This window comes from Lethenteron reissneri, chromosome 13 (genome assembly GCF_015708825.2).
Source record: "Lethenteron reissneri isolate LAM-NWPU_2019-01 chromosome 13, ASM1570882v1, whole genome shotgun sequence".
NCBI classification, from domain to species: Eukaryota; Metazoa; Chordata; class Hyperoartia; order Petromyzontiformes; family Petromyzontidae; genus Lethenteron; species Lethenteron reissneri.
This window is the reverse complement of record NC_083791.1, coordinates 1,930,210-1,944,826: the sequence shown is the minus strand read 5'-3', so window position 1 is coordinate 1,944,826 and position 14,617 is coordinate 1,930,210. Positions and strand designations below refer to the sequence as shown.

Sequence of the window (14,617 nt, the reverse complement as noted above, 5' to 3'; positions counted from 1 at the left end):
AGACGTACGTTGAAAATAGGAAGGACCTGAGGACGGACCCCTGTGATACGCCAACTAGGCATGGCATCGGCGACAACTGTTCATCACCAAACTTGATGGACTGTGATCGACCATGTAGATACGACTCAATCCACTCTAGTGCCGTACTCGATACACCGAACGTTAACCTTAGCTACCCAGTGAGTATCTCACGGTCCATGGTGTCGAAGGCAGCTGAAAGATCGAGACCAAACAATGCTGCATTGCACCGGGAATCCACGATCTTGCAGAGGTCATCCACGATCTTGTAGAGGTCATCGGTGATCTGTAGTAGAGCCGTCTCAGTGCTGTGAAATTTCCGGTATGCCGACAGCAATGGCTTTAATCTGCCTGTCGCAGCGACGTGGGAAAGTAACCGCTTCAGACAAAGGCGCTGTATGAACTTTGATATCGTACTCAGGTTTCAGATCGCGTGATAGTTTGCGGGGTCACTATGGCTCAAGCCAACTTTTTTCAGGAGCGGTGTTACCTGCGCCATTTGGAACCAGTTTCAGAAACAGCCCTCGCTGAATAAAATATTTTCCAGGTGGACAATCAGTGGTGCAAGCACGTCCAAGTATGATTTGAGAATCGACGTGTGGGTGTAGTCGAGCACCAATGACTTTTTTGGCAGCCGTGCGATGAACATCGACAACTCTACCACCGATGTTGATTCCAGGGTCTCGAGTTTTGCATTGCTTCCAGGTTGATCAAACTTTGATGGCAGACCGGGAGAATGCATTGCCTTCAAGTTGGAAACTACCACCTTTGATCGTTACTATTTATTGACGAAAAACGTCACAAGTACTGTGCCCAGACCGGGTTGACTGGTTGATGGGTGGTGGGAGTGCAGCAGACCCTTCTCGACGTGTCACAGAGCACGGGGATCGCGAGCCAACTCGTTGACACGCAGTGCATAAAACGATCTGCAAGACTCAATTTGGAGTCAGTTGGCAGATGTGCAGGTGGTTCTGTAAGTGAGTCAGACAAAGTCGGACAAACTCGAAACCAGTTTTCTTCCAAAGACGTTTCAGCCTTCTCCACGTCTGCTTTGCACCAATCACCTCCAGTGACAGCCAGTTACTGCACGCTTTCCCCATTCTCCTTGCACTTGTTCAGATGGGTACGAATTCACCAAGAACAGCCATGATGTCCTTTTCTAATTGAGCTGCAAATTACTTGACCGTCGATGCCGAATTTAGACACGCCGATGATGACCTGATCTTCTGATGGAAAGCATTGTGGTCCAGTTGTTTCCAGTCTATTTATTATATCGTTGTGATAGGTTGGCGAATAATTGGTAATGCCACTTTGCACGTCACGAGACTGTGGTCTGAAATACCTACGTCTTCGATAACAACGTCGGCCACAGTTATGGCATCGGCGGATCCAGTATGTTTCCCAAGCGACATGTTGCACCGCTGACGTGCTGGGTTAAACTGTGACTGTCGATAATCTTGGCGAGATCGCTGTTGATTTCACCACAACAACTAGTCGGTCCGGGACAGTTCAGGTCACCACAGATGATGTAGTGAGAGCCACGTGATCCAGAGTCTAGCAGACCGGAAAGGTCGGAAAAGAATTCCAACAGCAGCGAAGACGGCAGTTGAGTAGATGACAGCGATCATAAGCCCCGGAATGCTGTTCGTTTTTTCACAGGTAGCAGCTCGAATGATGTGATTGTTAATGAGTCGCTCAGGACTTTCACGCATATGTCTTCACGGTGGATCGGTGCGATCCCAACACCATGTGGGCTGCCGATGCCAGGCTTCCCACGACGATGCTGATGTACAATAGCGTATCTGTTAGGTGCAGCCTCACGGCGAGTCATCATATACCCAGGTTTTGGTAACGCCCAATATGTCGAGTCCACAATCGTTGATCAGATCATGGATCAGCGCCGTCTTGTTGACTATGGAAGGTGCGTTGACCAAACCAAAGCTGAGGAGTCCTGGTCCAGGGTTTGGCTCAAAACGCAACATCAGCAGCGGTATGGCGATGAAGGCACTCTTCCATGATCGTGTAGATGTAGGGCGGATAAAGAACTGACCCAGATCTCCAGGACAACCATGTGTCAGGTATTGCAACAAGTGACGAGCATGGTCGGGTAGGAAGTTTGCATTTCCACAGAATATCACAGCACAGTGGGTTACGGAACTCGAGTAGTTTGAACAGGAAAGCCGGCCGATCGGCACTCCCTTCTGCACATCGGATGTGGGACTGAGTCTGCTGGCGAGTCCCACCGCAGCATTGGCGACGTTTAGGCGAGATGGAATTGTTTTGTCGACCCGAGCCAAGAGATATTCCTGGTATGCCCCCCCCCCCCCCCCCCATTGTCCAGGGAGGAGGGGAAGAAGCATTGCTTGACCAGACGGCTCGGCTCAGTTAGCCGGAGTCCTGTGAGAGCAGGGCCCAGCCGCAAGCAGCCGGGCAGCAGCCGTAACGTCGCCATCACAAGATGTTGCTGCTGTTGCTGTTGTTACTGCTGTTTTAGTGCTGCTGTTGTTGATGTTGGTGCTGTTGTTGTTGATGTTGCTGCTGCAGCTGTTGTTGCAGTTGTTGCTTTTGTTATTGCTGTTGTTGTTGTTGTGTGTGATTGGAATGCTTGAATAATCACGTCACCACCACTCCTCGACCAAACACACACGTACACAGGTACACGGACACGCAAATATGGATAACTACTCATTTGGTATAAAAATAGATGAAACCATTTTGTATGTAATTTAGGAAGTACATTGTCAACGGCATAATAATAACAAGGCAACGGAGTGCCATTTCCGTAATTTAGGATATTATTTTTGCGAATAAACATATCAGAATGGTCTTTGTGGTTATGAGCTATGAGGCGTATTGCATGTGAAAAGTGCAGCGTAATTAAAACGGCAGGATGATAGCGTTTCAAAGATGAATACACACCAGCAGATCTGTATTTCTTATTTGCAAAAAGGTAAAAGTGAGGAAAACACTTTATACTTATCATTTTAACGCATTCACTCTGTTCTCATGACATTGCTTAAAGGGAAGGACAAGGTGTGATAGACTATAGTGTGCCGTGGTCAATTCCATCTAAAATTCATGCCAAATGTGTTGTCAAGAAAAAGCCCAATTTTAACCGCAGAGCATAAAAAAGCATTGCTTTGAGGGACATGTCTGCCTAAATCTCGATACATAAAGATTACCTGCTGGCTCTGTTTACTCAAATTACAGCTTCATGGCACGCCTCTTGCAAACTTGGTGGCATGACATCAAACTGTGATAGGCCGACAACTCGCTTGTGCATTCTTCTGTCTAAAATATTGAAAATTGTGTTAACTTTAAAATGATTCTCAACTTTCATTTTTGTTTTATAATGCAGTCATTTTTATTTACATTTAAGGTTACAGAATAGCGAAGTAGCCTGTGCACTTGTGATTGGATTGGTTTGTTAAAGAGCTGACAGTTGAATTCTTACATACGTCTTGTCATCTTGATAGAATATCAAACTAAAGTGTTAAGCTTCTGTATGGCGATTGTGAAATGTAATGTTGAATTATTCACAACAGTAATCTATATATATATAAAAAAGTAAAAAATTGTCTGTTTGTGGGTTTGTGTGTGGCTTTGTGTGTGTTCGCGCGCTTGCGAATGATTTGGCTCTCCAATGGGTGGGGTTTCCGTTAAATGAAAATAGCCAGGTACCACGCCGTAAGCCCCGCTGTGAGCAAGCGCTATTCCTTTTTCACATCCATAAACGACCATACCAACTCACGTGCCTTTGGTGGGGGGGGCGGCCCGTGCCAAGTCGCACGCCTTCAGTGGGAGTGAGGGGGACATTTTATTTTGCGTTAAAAATGCTATAAAAATAGACTAAGCGCTGAGTTTAAATCTTCACTGTGTGATGTCCCCCCCGCCCCAATGCGTGCAGTTACTAATATATACAGTCGCTAGATGCTACCACTATAGGCCGTAGATATTACTGCAGAGCGGCCGGAGAGATCGTGGCTGGGGGGGGGGGGGTTCAGGGTTCAGGGGTAGCAGCCCAGCCCCAGCCTGCCAAAGTGTCACCTCGGCCGGCTGGACAATCTAGGCGAGGCCTGAGGCTCTGCACGGGACTAGGCCTCACCACGCCACTCTGTCAGGTGAGTACTTTGTGTTATAGAGTCGATAAATACTGCTATAGAGTCAGCATGTACTACTGTAGTGATAGCAGGTACCACCACAGTCCGTATGTACTGCTGTAATCATAGCAGGTACCACCACAGTCAGTATGCACTGCTGTAATCATAGCAGGTACCACGACAGTCGGTATGCACGGCTGTACTCATAGCAGAAACCACCACAGCCAGTACGCACAGCTGTTAGATTTTTAAGAGTAGTCATCATGAGCACTGTCACAGAGGATTGAGGAAGAGGAAATAAGTAATAAAAAATACAAACATCCGTTTCTCCATGTTAAAATAAATATAATATAGTCCATAAGCCGATAGGACCTTTAGGCTAATATTATCCATAAGTATTTGTTCTTGCAAAAAAATATAGCTAGGCAGGCTTTGACTGTGTGTCTCACTATCAGCCATGTTTGTTCAAGAAATACTACAGGGATCGCAGGTATTGCTAGCAAGATCCAACCACCAGGTTACGATGCCCGTTTAGCACACACTGCAATAACTATTAAATTGACAGTTGGGATCAAGGAAGGCTTCGCTAATCATGTTTTCATTGGCCTCACTACAACAATTCTACCCACAATACAATGTGCCAGCAACATTTAATATTTTTTACTTTTCATGTAAATTCGCTTATTTAGTTATACGCTTATGATTATTGAAGGATTTATCTGTTACTCGATATCCACTAATAGGTAATAATTCATGCTCCAATTTGATAACTGTTCATCAGGAAACACTTTTTACATTTAAATCGTATCAGGCTCCAAGGTGTTAAAGTTTGGTTTCCAACTCTTTTCCACTCTATCTCTCTAAGTGCAATGAAGAAGGGGCATAGGTCAAACCATCGTCTATTCATATTATTTTCCTTTTAAAGCAGTGTTGTTAAAAAAAAAATATTCGAGTGCATAATTGCCACCATAGTATCACCAAATAATATATTTTAAACCCAGAATGGACTGTCAAATATCATTATGGCCGATATATAAATAAGACATCAGATTTTTCATTCGTATTTTGCTTCGTTATCTAATGTTCATGGACCACAGTATTCTGGAGTGCCCATAGGCTGCTGGACTACAAAAGGTTTTCACTTATGGGCAGAACGTAAATCTGTCTAGTAATTCATCCATCTTATGCCCGGGAGTCTGATTTTGTCACAGCCTAAACCAATTATGTTTACATTTCATTGTAACAAAATCACATTTCCAAAATAGTTCTCGAAAATATCGCAGGATAGCGGTTTTTTAATTAAAAATTCAGTTGAGGGGTGACAGTCCATCATTCTCCTAACGTGTTGATAAAATGAGCACCATTTTGTCCACAGTCGTTGTCTATTAAACAGTCCAGCGTTCATCGGAAGGATGTGTAGTTTCTACAACTGATGTTGGGAAATCGACATAAATGATTAATTTCCAAGATCTTTTCTTTTTTTTCAACTTAAAATGTGACATGTTAGATTACCTAAGTAAAATCGTGGCTTAAAGTCATTTTAGTTTACTATTACCACAGGTTTCGCACTAAATGGAAAACAACATTACACACAACAGAGCCTTAGAGTTATGTGTCAACAACAAAACGTTGGTGTTAAATGCCTATTAAAATAGGTGTTAATCTGACACTAATAAATTGTAATTTCTTAAATGAATAAAAAACGCAAGTAATTGATGTCCTTTACTTAACCAGGTGAAACCCCATTAACATCCCTTACCTATTTTGCAATTAATAAGGAATAGAGATTGCTACATATTTTAAATGGATGAGTTGATGTGATTTTTTTTTACATATGCTTCATATCCCATTGCATGTACAGTGAGGGAAAAAAGTATTTCATCCCCTGATGAAATACTTTTACTGCAAAACATGACTTAGTACTTGGTGGCAAAACCCTTGTTGGTATTCACAGAGGTCAGACGTTTCTTGTAGTTGGCCACCAGGTTTGCACACATCTCAGGAGGGATTTTGTCCCACTCCTCTTTGCAGATCTTCTCCAAGTCATTAAGGTTGTGAGGCTGACGTTTGGCAACTCGAACCTTCAGCTGCCTCCACAGATTTTCTATGGGATTAAGGTCTGGAGACTGGCTAGGCCACTCCAGGACCTTAATGTGCTTCTTCTTGAGCCACTCCTTTGTTGCCTTAGCCGTGTGTTTAGGGTCATTGTCATGCTGGAATACCCATCCACGACCCATTTTCAATGCCCTGGCTGAGGGAAGGAGGTTCTCACCCAAGATTTGACGGTACATGGTGGCCCTGCACATCGTCCCTTTGATGCGGTGAAGTTGTCCTGTCCCTTAGCAGAAAAACACTCCCAAAGCATAATGTTTCCACCTCCATGTTTGACAGTGGGGATGGTGTTCTTGGGGTCATAGGCAGCATTCCTCCTCCTCCAAACACGGCGAGTTGAGTTGATGTCAAAGAGTTCCATTTTGGTCTCATCTGACCACAACACTTTCACCCAGTTGTCCTCTGAATCATTCAGATGTTCATTGGCAAACTTCATACGGGCATGTATATGTGCTTTCTTGAGCAGGGGGACCTCGTGGGCGCTGCAGCATTTCAGTCCTTCACGGCGTAGTGTGTTACCAACTGTTTTCTTGGTGACTATGATCCCAGCTGCCTTGAGATCATTGACAAGATCCTCCCGTGTAGTTCTGGGCTGATTCCTCACCGTTCTCATGATCATTGCAACTCCACGAGGTGAGATCTTGCATGGAGCCCCAGGCCGAGGGAGATTGACAGTTATTTTGTGTTTCTTCCATTTGTGAATAATCGCACCAACTGTTGTCACCTTCTCACCAAGCTGCTTGGCGATGGTCTTGTAGCCCATTCCAGCCTTGTGTAGGTCTACAATCTTGTCCCTAACATCCTTGGAGAGCTCTTTGGTCTTGGCCATGGTGGAGAGTTTGGAATCTGATTGATTGATTGCTTTTGTGAACTGGTGTCTTTTATACAGGTAACAAGTTGAGATTAGGAGCACTCCCTTTAAGAGTGTGCTCCTAATCTCAGCTCGTTACCTGTATAAAAGACACCTGGGAGCCAGAAATCTTTCTGATTGAGAGGGGTCAAAAACTTCATTAAATCAATTTATAACATTTTTGACACGCGTTTTTCTGGATTTTTTTGTTGTTATTCTGTATCTCACTGTTCAAATAAACCTACCATTAAAATTATAGACTGATCATTTCTTTGTCAGTGGGCAAACGTACAAAATCAGCAGGGGATCAAATACTTTTTCCCTCACCGTATGTATATTTTGCATAACCTAGATGCAATAATACATTTCTGTTATACCGCTGCTGTGATTCAAATCAGCATTTTTTTTATTTGCGTAAAACAATCAGGCTATGCGGTAGAGCGAGCGGCTCACAGTGGGAAAGTTTGGAGTTTCAATCCTGGTTGGGGGTTCACTCAGCCCATCATCCCCTGGAGGTTGATAATATAAATACCACTTTGTGGGGAAGTCAACAGTTCTTGTCCTATGGATAGACTCGTCCCCAGAGATAGACTCGTCCCCATGTGTGTAATGTCCACCACTGGCTCAGGACTATAAAGATAACATGAGCACCACCTCAATGCTCATTTGTGCAGGATATCACTCCGACTTAAGATATATTCAACAGAGCCTCACTGATTCTCGAGGCTCGCCATCGGGAGGGTTAGTCTCATTTCCCACAGACATTTTAGCCAGCAGTGGAAATCGAACGAACCACACTGCCTCATCGAAGAAAACCGGCTAAGTGGCGAGCGTGCAGGACCACGAGAGCACCCAGAAAACCGAAAACATTATAAAATGACTCATTCCTTTCCACGGTATGGATGGATTCAAATGTGTGGTAATTTCCAAACAATTGCTCAAAGGCCTTATTAATAAGTCCGCTGTTCAAGGACACTTGATAGACAACTATTAGTTATGCCTGGGTGAAAGAGTGCAGCACGTTAATTCCAATGTGATTTAAGTGTCAATTCCCCAAGTCTCATTAAGCAAGTCCTGCACTGTCTGGCTGTGGGTCACTGCATCACAGCAGGTTCGATATTATAAAATGCACATATGTAAAATTACCCTCTCTGGGAGCTAATATACGTGCATTGTATACCCCCATCGTTGTGGCTGACTAAGAACACATGCCTCCTATGACTGATAAAAGGCCCGTGGTTGCTCTGAGGCAAATGGAAACTATGCTAAATTACGGCACAGTACAAGGGTTGTTCTTTTTATATGATATGCAAGATAAAAGTGAATGTGAAGCCATATTTAAATGGTGCAACTTTTCTGCAATGCAGCTGACATTGATGTTAATATCTGTATTGTTGGTTTAATATGTGCTGCAACGCTGGGGAAATCATTTTGATTAAATTTTCCAAGTTGATTATGCAAATTAGAAACAAAGAAAATGCAAAAGAAATTATGTATGAAGGCAAGTAGAATTTTGGAATAAAAGTTTACCTTTATTGAGATATTGGAAGAAACTTGAGACATTATAAAACATGCATTCTATACACGTCTTACTGTATCACTGCATATGTTTGGGTTACTGGTAGACTGGAGTAGGTAACACATGCAGAAATAGCTAGGGGAATACTGAATGTGGTGTGCCGGATGAAAACATATTTTTTGGATCATTGAACCAGACAGAGTTGGCTAAAATTAATCCATGATTGTATGCATTTCAAGACAGAAGCTCAATTAAACGATATACAGCTTGTTTGACAATATCAAAGGTCATGTGCTCCCTCTACTGGGTGAAATAGGATACACCCCAAGTGGCAGGGGCTCTGGAGCAGACAGAGGGAATGTGCCAGAATTTATACCTCAGCCAACATTTTACGAGGTTTTCCCATGTAGTAAGTTTATGGCGTTAGCACTACCATCAAATACTGCTCAACAATATCTCCAAATTATGGTTTTACTCTGATAAATTATGGTTCTGTTGGCAATGCAGTGACTGGGAATAAAATACATAACCTCTTGACGATGCATCTCCCCTGTGGGTTGGTGGTCATTATTAAGCCAGGTAAGAGGACACTGAGGCATGGATATCCTCTTTTCAAGGGAGACCTCGGGGAATATCGGAACATAAGAAGCAGAAGGGATAAATACAAGCAGGATGCGTTCCTCAAAACCAGAATGTTTATCGAAAGTAATGAAATACATGCGAAGAGATGGGATGGTGGATCGTTACGTGATTGAGTACCGAATACTGCTAGTAATAGTCGTAGGTACTACTACTACTAGAGATGGTGGATTGTAACGTGGTACGGAATCTACTACTAGTACGTACTATTACGAGTAGGTACTACTACCTGTACCACGTAACGTGGTACAGAACCTCAGCAGAGGATTCTCAGTCAACCCATTGTGCATCTATACTGAACAGCCATCGGTGTGGAAATTAAGTGATATATTACAGTGTAAGATTTTTTTTATTTATTGTTCCTGGGTCGTAAGTGTTATTTCCTAATTGCTTATGCCTTAAAAGTAAAGAAAATGGTGATTATTCCCCACAAACCTTTCTTTTGTGACCAGGATAGTGATATTTTGAAATTTATCTATTTTCCAGAACATTCAGTGCTGAGTAAACTTGGAGTAACTTCTAGAACATTCTAGAACTATCCAGTAATATAAATAGTATAAATACAGGGGCCTTAAGCCCAACAGTTCAGTTTAGTTCCAGCTGACTAAGTGGATACATATCTGCATTTTTCTGAGATGGCATCAAGAGGCTGCAAGCATCGGGAAGATGCATTTTGCTATGTCTGCGGCCAATTTATCAAGACAAGAGCGAAAAAATACTCTGTGGAAGCATCTGCTAAGATGTGTGAGGCCTACAAGGCATATTGCGGCATGCCTGTCGGGGATCAAGACAAACCCTGGGCACCTCATTTCATCTGCGAGCAATGCAAAAAAACTCTGGAAGGTAAGATGTACAATTGTTGCTCGGAATTTTACGTGAAAAAATTGTTACCATTTTTTTAATTATAAAAAATTAAATTTTAAAATTTTTACAATTTTCAATGTTATTGAAAATATATACCACGTATGAAAAATATTGTGAGAATCTCTTACACAGTAATAGGTGAAGTAAATTTATTTTTGTAGGATGGTACAGAGGGGAAAATAGAGTCATGAAGTTCGCTATCCAAATAATTTGTCAGGAACCCACTGACCATTCAAGCAACTGCTACTTCTGCATGGTGGACCCTTAAAAACGTCGGACTGGCAAGAATGCACCTGCTATCACGTATCCGGACCTTCCTTCATCCATCACCCCGGTGCCACACTGCCATGAGCTCCCCATACCCACTCGTCCGGAGAGCAGCCGCTTTTAGAAGAGAGCAGCAAGTCAGAGAGTGAGGAAGACATAGATCCAGATGACAATTTCCAAGGTGGAGCTTAGGAGAGAAACCCATACTACCACAACCAAAAAGATCTCAACGACTTTATCAGAGACCTTGGTCTCACCAAGTCCAATGCCGAGCTTTTGACGTCTAGGCTCAAGCAGTAAAACTTGTTGAATGAAAGTGTGTAAGTCGCAGATCAGAGGAAGCGTCACCAACTTTTTTGCAGCTTCTTCACCCGTCAAGATAGGCTCTGCTTCTGCCACAATGTGACAAGTCTGTTCGAAGCAATTGGAATCGCCTGTAACTAGAATGAGTGGCGCCTCTTCATTGACAGCTCATCCAGGAGCCTCAAAGCCGTCCTGCTCCATAATGGTAACAAGTACCCGTCGCTTCCCCTGGCTCACTCGGTGCACCTCAAAGAGAATTACAACAACATCAAGACCTTTCTGGACGCCTTGAAGTATGATGAGTACGGCTGGGAGGTCATAGGAGACTTCAAAATGGTGGCATTCCTGATGGGTTTCAAAGGCGGTTTTATCAAGTTTCCCTGCTATCTTTGCCTTTGGGACAGCAGGAACACCAAGGCACACACTACCACAGGCGGGACTGGCCATAGTGGACCGAGTTCTCTGTGGGGAGTAACCACAGATAAAGAAGATCCTGGAGTGCAATGAACTCCCCAAGAAGCTAACTATTAAGGAGAAAGCGGCTTGGAACAGCTTTGTCGCAGTGGTTCGTGGCTTCCTGGGCAATCACAAGGTTGAAAACTATGTGGAGCTGAATTTTTATTTAAAGGTTTCGTGACTGCAGGGATTCATATTTTTGGTTCTTTCGGTAAAGTAACGTAGAAGGGAAATAATAAAATAATAAAAATATAAAACAATAAAAATTCTCACGACGTTTCGACTGCAACACAAGCAATCATCATCAGGTGTGAAATCCACAGCAAGAAAATTTGAAAAAAGTGGTGGAAAAAACGCCACTTATTTCAAATGTTGTTGCTGTGGATTTCACACCTGATGATGATTGCTTGTGTTGCAGTCGAAACGTCGTGATAATTTTTATTGTTTTATATTTTTATTACTTTATTATTTCCCTTCTACGTTACTTTACCGAAAAGAACCAAGAATATGTGGAGCTGGTTGAGACTGGTGAAAAACTATGGCACAATGGGCTGTAGGATGTCCCTCAAAGTCCATATCCTTGATGCTCATCTTGATAAATTCAAGGGGAACATGGGGGCATACTCGGAGGAGCAAGGCGAGCGCTTCCACCAGGATATACTGGACTTTGAACGCCGCTACCAAGGACAGTATAACGAGAACATAATGGGAGACTACATTTGGGGGCTCATTCGTGAAAGTGATTTACAGTATAATCGTATATCTCGAAAAACTACTTCTAAATCTTTTGTAGTCATGTCTATATTACTTTAGTATAAATACATGTTAATTATGATTACTATGTTGTTTTTTTCTGACTTTATGTGAACGAAAAGAAACAAATTCGCCCGTTTTCTCATTGAAAATACATACATTTCAAAATATCACTGTCCTGGTCACAAAATCAAAGTTTGTGGGGAATAATAGCCATTTTCTATACTTTTTAGGCAATTAGGAAATAACACTTACTACCCAGGAAGAAAAATTGTGTTTCATAGTGTTATTGATATATTACGATATATTCCTTTGTCTATTATATTCAATGTATTATTCTTATTCGTTGTTTATCGTATGAAAACACGGTTTACACGTTTATAAAAAATAGTCGCCATAAATACGGTACGTGGGGGGGGATATGAATCGAGTGCACACATTAGCGTCCCTGTGGTCAGGGACGCTAATGCTTTGGCTCCATCTGGGGCATAAATGTCGCTATGCAGCGTAAACAATGTTGGGTCTTAATGGTAAAGTTCGTAAATTCGCGAGTACGTTCTGGCGAGCTATCACAGTAGTACGTCAAACGGGATTGGGTCGCAATAACGTACCTGTCAATCCCTTATCGGTGCCCTACCTTATTACACACCAATTTAGACCTTATTGGTCACCCCGTGCCCCTTATACATCTCAGCGTTCATCCTCCAAGTCCCATCACAAGGGAGAAACACAAATAGATCAAAATTATGGGGCTTTTTGCCCGTATTGAAATTCTTGTACACCGTATGGACCTGAAAACTCTATTTCCCTGTACAAGAATATGGGTAAACCGTATGGGTTGGCAGGTATGCAATAATTTGAGTACGTTATAGCGAAAGTACTTAAAACAAGAGGGCGTAAATGGGCGTATCATTGCATGACAATACGTTAGTATCCATTTTTTGTACAGGTTGCTAAACACTGGCCCAAAGTCGCAAAACATCAAGTGGCCAGCAACGAGCAGCACTCTCAAAGCTGTAATAGGTAAGCGTGTAAAACGTTGATGGAATTATGCAATATTATTCATAACAACGTGCGGTTAGCAACGGTGGGAGGGAATTCCGAAGTGGAGCAGTGCAAGGTAAGAATCAGAAAAAGAAGTGCTTGTGACCCGCAGTGTGGGTGAGTGAGCAGGTTATTGAGAGCAAGCAGCGGTCGTGTAGCGGTTAGCGCACTGCGCTACGAACTTGGCGAGCCGAGTTCGTAGCGCAGTCACGGCCGACACCAGTGACAATTATCTGATTCGGTCCTGGGCCTCCATTAGGTCGACTCAGTCCGTAAATGGGTACCTGGTGCGACGTGTAAATATCTCCACTAGGGGACGAAGGCGGCCGGGCGTGTTGCTGGACACCCACCCCCGAGTGTGCCGTGCCGGCCTTCATAGGTGCTTGATAACAGCACTTGCCCCAACAATACGTTTAAAGGCTATAAGGAGGATCTTTGTCTTTGTTATGCTCTTGAGACCTGCAGTGTGGTGGATGAGTGTCTGGTTGACCCCGAGTCCTCAACGTGGGTGGAGGAATCAACGAGTGAAGTTCACGAGAACGGTAACCAGGGTAGCGGCGATAGAAGAGTGAAAAGGAGGCGACAGACCGCTGGTGAGCGAGTGACCTGGCGTGAACCTGGTGAGTGCTGGATCATCAATCACTGTGACTGCTTCACTCTGAAATCTATCCAGTGCAGTGAGGTAGGAACTACTTGCGTCTTTTCTATACAAATATTTATCAACTACATTCAGAACTTCGTTTTGTGCTCAGTTTGCTGTCCTTCCCCCACACCTCCAATTAGCACAGCTGGTTACGTACGGTGCGAAAGAAATGCAACATACATACAGCATGAGATATCCTCTTTAATACAAGCGCCCACAATGCATTTCCATGGCGACGATCATCTTTTTACCGTTGACTTCCTGCAAAGCGACACTTATTTTAAAACCATTGGAGAGATGATAGCCTGGGGTTGACCACACCCAGGACTTGAACTCGTAGGCTTCCAAGTGCAAGAAGAGCCTACCGCCCGAGTGCCTCCTGGCTGAAGAATGAATTAACGTCATCATTCAAGTGATATGACCTCGCTGTACTCGGTGGAAGAGCAGAAAGCAATTCCAACAATGCAACCCGGGCCACTATTTCACCTACGCGCTTACATTTTGTATCCAGTCACTGAAAAGGATCTACGGTGGTTCATATCTGTGCATGTGTAATATCTTCAATAATGGCGGGAGACGAGTTGACGGGGCAGCACTCTTTATTCACAACGGTTGCACACGTAACAGTCCCAACCGAGATAACACCTATGTCACACGTGCCTGACTCGGCCACGCACTCCGTCTTCCCCGTGGGGTACGCGCACCTAACTCTGTCTCGACTCAGGCTCTCTGGCTACGCTCTCCCCACGGGGAGCTATCAGACCCCTCTTGTTAGACCACGGGTCTCGACCACTGGGCTACACAGCCCAAGCCCTTACAAGGGCGTCGGACCGTGAATCCCAAGGCCTCGCCTCTGAGCCTCCCAGAACCCCGGCCCTTACAAGGGCAGCGGGGCTAGGGGTCCCAGGGCCTAACTCTTCCTCCGTCTTCTGTCTTCACCGGTTACCAACTCCCCGAGTGCCCGCGCGCATCGCCTTACATAGCCCTCCGCTCCCGAGGGGGCGGAGCCTATGCGGACAGCGATGTGAGCACCCACTCGATGTAACCAA

General features: G+C 43.9%; 1 protein-coding gene and 1 long non-coding RNA gene across 3 annotated transcripts in view; one reads left to right on the top strand and one right to left on the bottom strand.

The window, feature by feature from the left end:
- Nucleotides 1-14,617, bottom strand: part of ACAD8 (acyl-CoA dehydrogenase family member 8) — a 591,584-nt gene that overhangs the window by 246,874 nt on the left and 330,093 nt on the right. The gene's annotated exons all lie outside the window — the stretch shown is intronic.
- LOC133342001 (uncharacterized) lies at nucleotides 9,850-11,913 on the top strand. The gene is made up of 2 exons (XR_009755081.1): nucleotides 9,850-10,081; nucleotides 10,264-11,913. It is a non-coding gene; the product is annotated as an uncharacterized LOC133342001 (long non-coding RNA).